Source organism: Vigna unguiculata, chromosome 10 (genome assembly GCF_037176805.1).
Source record: "Vigna unguiculata cultivar grain cowpea cultivar isolate G323 ecotype 2 chromosome 10, ASM3717680v1, whole genome shotgun sequence".
Taxonomy (NCBI): Eukaryota; Viridiplantae; Streptophyta; class Magnoliopsida; order Fabales; family Fabaceae; genus Vigna; species Vigna unguiculata.
The window spans coordinates 20,129,208-20,135,207 of record NC_140801.1 but is presented as its reverse complement, the minus strand read 5'-3'; positions in this window follow the sequence as shown (position 1 = coordinate 20,135,207).

The window sequence follows — 6,000 nt, the reverse complement described above, 5'->3', positions numbered from 1 at the left end:
TAAATTTTCCACTCAATTCACTTCCATTATATGCTTATGATTACTAATCATATGTTAGGCCTTCAACACACAAAATTACATTATTTTTGCCTACATAATTTACTCCAAGACGTAAAACCCCAAATGTTCAAACCCTAATATACATATCTATCATTTTCATTAAATTCCTTCACATCACACTACAATTTCACCACAAACCCTTTCCTTTTAATCAATCTATGATTAAAACACCTTTTCCATCGATAAAAAATAACCTAAAACCCTGAAAACCCCATAATTGAGTCACATCTGCTCGTCGCCTGGCGGGTGTTCATCACCGCCATGTTGTTCATAAGGAAACCCAGAAATTGGGTTGTGCAACTTGCATCGTGAGGCGGTTCCTCATAAGAACCCCAAAACATACTATAAAATACATAAGTCGCCTGGCGACTTGAAGGTCCACTAGGTGGTTTTTGGAAAATTTCCAGAAATCCAGAATTACGAGTTCATTCAGAGGGAAACATGAAATTTTTATAACATACACCAATGCAATATATCGCAACAACATTAAACTTACGAGTTCAACTCCCCTAACCTAGATTCCCTGCTTAAAATTGAATAGGTGATAATTTCTTCTTGACCAATAATAGCTTCTCTTTGGTATCCACAGTTCAGCTCCTACGTGCACTCACTAACTCTGTTTTCTTCTAGAATTACACTCCTCACAATGCTCTCAAATGTCCAGTCTCAAAACTCTTAATGGTGGGTAAATGGTTATAAACGAAAATGAGTTTAATGGTCATTTTGTTGGCAAAAGCAGAAGACAAGTCAAAATGATGAAGCAAGATTTTGATGATGATAAAAGAAACCTAAAAGCCATCTGGAAGTCAATATGAAGAACAAGTGATTTTATCTTTAAAGTTATCTTGTAAACTGTTTTGATAGTACTTAGAATAGTTTATAATCAACAGCAAGATCGAAATTCTGGTATTTTTGGAAAGACCAATGTGATAATCGATTATCATCGATTATCCAAAGATGAGTTCAATTTTCCAGAAAAGCACTAGAATAATCGATTACAACCTTTAATAATCAATTATTTGCTCAAAAGATTTATTTTCAGAAAGCACACTGGAATAATCCATTATCACTAGTGATAATTGATTATCCTTGTCAGTTTGAACGTGACTGTTCAGTTTTTTACGTAATTTTTGAAACTCCTATTTAAGGAAAAACAGAGCTACTTCGAAATTACCATTTTGAGAAGCTACAGTGTTGAGTGTTCTGACTACAAAGAGAGTTCTCTAAGTGTTCTCAAAGGAGCTTTGAAAAACCTAGTGTGGGTAGAGTGATAACTTTTCCTATGATGGTTTCTAGGAGATTGTGTGTTGCTGTTGTTATTAGGAAAGCTAAGGTCAAGATTCTCTGTGTGATTCAGAGAAAGGTTTTCATCTCTTGTGTCTTCAAGAGAGGTGTTTTCTTTCCCTATTCTTTTCTTATCTGATTGTAATATGATATTTGTTAGTGATGGAGTTAACCTCTTTATTTGAAGGGATTAACAACTGGACGTAGGGTCTTTTGATCTGAACGAGTATAAATATTTATGTCAATTCTTCTTCTCTATCTCTTTATTTTATCTACTATTGCTTGTAGAGGAATTGATATTTAAATTAATCGGTAAAATTTTGGAAAAATTTTAAAGTATTAATTTTAATACTAAAAACCAATTCACCCCATCTTGGTTTTTGTCCAAACGCTAAACATTCTGTTGCACGATACCAACACATTCAAGAATATGAGTAGTTTTTCAGCCCCTCTTGGTTGCCCCTTTGTTGGTTAGGGTTTATCTACCCTTTCACATTCATGCTAAAGAGAATTTTGGCAAAAAGAATGTTTAATTTGGATCTACCAAAGTTTGAACCCATAACCATGCCAATGTCAAATCAATGCACAACCATTCAACCAATTCATGGTGTTTCGCGATAATTTCTTTAATTCTAGGATTATATTATCAGCCCAACACGATTAATTATATTATTAAAATAATGCACAATTAAAATAACACACACTTTGACATATATAGCACTCGAACCCAAGTCCTTTCATAAAAAGGAAGTACTCTCAACCACTTAAGCTAGTACTTTTTCACATTATAACAATAAACATTTAATGCTATAAAGGCTTCCACTACCCGCATTTATTAATCCTTGGGGTTTACAATTACTGACGGATAAAATCCTTTGGTAAAGTTCTCGCTCATATGAAATCGCATTTCATTTTCCTTTTCCCCCTAAATTGAATTTTGTCCCAAAACGTGAGCAAAACCCTACGTTGCTAAAACCAAACAACCTACGCTCGCTATGACCTTGTTGTTGCCACTGTGGATTTGGCTACCACGTTCATGGCTTGACATTTAAGCTATCATCTTGTTCGTGGGTTGAGAAAACACAACAGGCTTTGTATTCTCATCGGCCAACGCGTTCTTCGACGATCTCACCGTCGTTATTGTAAGTTTCATTCATTATGGTTCTTTCAATGTTTATCGCTGCCACTTGTTCTCACTATGGTTCTTTAATTTGTAAGGGATTGTGTTTCACAATTGTCCCACATTTCTGTTGGTCAGAAAGAACATTTCTTTTCTTCAAATCTTGGTGGTCCATATCCTACTGTTGGTGAGCACTATACATCATCCTGAGTTACAGGTGATATAGTTCCATTAGCATCTACAATTAATCCTGATTCAAATGCAGAACATGATCCTCCTCTACATGATCGCCCAATGATTGAACTTGTCGGTCAAGGGTAATATTTCGATTTAGTTATTTTAATTGTTTATATTATATAACTTCTTTCATCCTCTAATAATTTTTCAAGACTTTTAGGTTTGTTACATCTAGAGTTGCTTCACAGGCTATCACAAAGACAATTAAGCAACAATTTCTTAATCCTTGGCCATCATGGGGAGCAATACCTGAAAAAGACAAGGATAATTTCTGTCAATATTTCAAGGCAATGTGTTTTTAACTTATTATACATTTTCATCGTCTATCTTAGCTGTTTAGAGACACTAGAATGGCTACAGAAAGGCCATAATGGATTCCTAATGATGTGTGGACTAGGCTACTAGAACATTGGAATTCTCAAAGCTATCATAGCAAATTTATTGCAACAAAAAAGAATAGGGCTTCTAAAATAGGTGGGACCCTACACACATGTGGATCCATTACCACCCACGAGCATGCACTTCGTATGGTATACACATTAATTGTTTCTAATATCTTCCATTTGAACTACATTTTTAAAGTTTGAACATCAAATCAAATTTAATAGTATTATATATATATATATATATATATATATATATATATATATATGTATATATCACCAGATGATGATAATTGTTCATTTTTCACTTACAAAAAGAATTTCAGACTAGGCTTTGCCAAGTCAGATCTGAGGTTTCCTCATGTGGTGCTTATGGAACACAAAAGCAATCATCTGCTGATCCTATACAAAAAGAAAATATCAGAACTAGGTGTTGAATTGAGATTGTTGGAGGAAAAAAGAAATGAAAACTTTATGGGGCTGACTAACTTTTTTTCCAAATATACGGGTTCAAATGAAAGCCTGAACTAACTACCAGCTTCCTCCTCTTCTAATACTGAGCACTTCACTAATATTAGGCAGCAACTTTCACGAAGCCTAGAGGAAAATGAGCAAATAAGGTCCAAGTTTCGATCCTTTTAATCACTGGTCCTGCAATATCTCCCTCCTCATGCTTAGGCTTGTCTTCAGCAGCCACAACCACAACCACAACAATCAAACCCTACTGAACATAACTCTAAAATCCCTCAACCCTAGTCTCAGCAACAAAACAATTAAGAGGATGATAATTTAAATGAAGAAAGTTCTCGGGATTATGAAGATTATTAGATCTTCATGTACTTAAGAAAAATTTCCAGCATAAACTTGTGTTTTATTATGTTTTTACTAGGTATCGTGCTTATGTATATATTACTTGACAAATATTGTTATGCTACATTAATTGGTATCTTTTATGCAACAATGTAGTATGTCATGTGTGATGGAGTTTCATATGAGTATATAATGGAATGCTGGAATTGTCTTAGAGTTTTCTGTATGTAGGTAATTAGGAATGTTAAATAAACAAGTGTACCAAAAAAAAATTATTCACTTCCTGAGGGATTACAAACAACTAAATCTGTCGAAAATCCAATCATTCAAGCATTTGCCATTATCGACAGACAAGATCGTCGGTAATTACCGACGGACAAATCCTTCGGTGATAACATAGCTTGAACGACTTGAGTTTCCGACGGATTGGGCCGTTAGTAATTACTGATTGTTTTTGCGTAGGACCTATCTGTCGGTAATTACCAACAAATATCATGCATACATCGGTAAAATGTTACCGACGAAGCGTTTAATAATGAATTTTCTAGTTGTCGGTAGTCCGTCAGTAATACCTAATTACCGATGGAATTTTGTTATTAAAATAGATTATTGTCGTTGGTAATTACAATTTTTCTTGTAGTGACTGTAATATCTCGGTTAGATATTACTAATTTAAATAAATAAAATAAGAAAATAAATACAAAACATAATAATAATTTCTCTTCCCAAAACGCGGGAAAATTAAAACATCTATTAATTCGTCCGGATATAAACTTCAAGTTCCAATACCAATATTGTAATTTAGAAACCAATAAAAATATTGTACTTAAATACATAAAAAGAAAAGTCATAAAACACCGTAAAATAGTTCTCCTAAGCTAGCCCCTCTCTACCTCACCAGCACTACCTACAACATCATATGCTTGAGTATAACACATTACACGATCATAGCCAAACATAAGCAGATAGGGTAAGCTAATAGATAAACATATAGACAATTCAAATATATATATGCATCCTATCATCAAGGAACTCTATCCTTTGATTTCAGACCACATGGCCACTATCATGTTATCCATGTTCTACGTTTTTAAAGGATAACCTCAAGATACCTTTTAATGCCAACACTTACAAGCCACAACTTGTAGAACACGTGCGGAAAACATGCTATGGACCACACTCTGTAACGCCAAGTGGAGTTCCGAATACATACCATAGTTCGTACTCTCAACACAAGATTAACACATTACTAGCCACAACTTGTGATTGCTCAATCGAGTGGAGACTCTTCGTACGAGCCACAACTCGCACACTCACACAAGTAACACTCGCCAATCTGAGCCACAACTCAAGGAATGCTCATGTTCATCCTCCATCCCGAGCCACAACTCAAGACAAGCCATTATGAGTCACAACTCAAGGAATGCCACGTGTTTACCCTCTATCCCGAGCCACAATTCAAGGGATACGATTCTGAGCCACAACTCAAGGAATGGTCCAACAAATCCATCTTTAAGGTATCACCCAAAGCCTTGTCGACCATGCACATCCAATGCATACAAACATTCTGCCCTTGTATTATCGCCTGACGCTACTCTAGAGCTGCCAAGCGAAATCCAATTGTAGACCGCCTAGCGGAAGCAACATACCACCAAGCCCCACATGCCCCTGAACCCTCTGACTTTGCAAGTATCGCCTGGTGGGACGAACCTCACTGCCAGGCGCTAGGTGTACTAGTAGCTCCCTAGATTTGGAGTTATCGCTTGGCGGGTCTAGTTCCACCGTTAGACGCCACACTAGTAAACGCGTTTTATTGGTTTTTCACATTTGTAGAACCAAGTCTCCCTCTTTGTAATTCCAGCAGGCTCCCTTGAATCACTAAATAGATCACTTTTACACGTGATTCTACTCAATAGGTTCCCAATCCTACATAGTAAGATGGCATTATTACCCCTCCCATATAAAACCTATTCACCTTGAAACCCAATCTCAAGTTGGCATGAGATTCCATTCCTAAATCACTAATTTTCTAGTACAATCCTACCACACACTCTCCTACAATTCACATATGAATCACCAACCCTAAAGGAAATGATTGCATCCTAA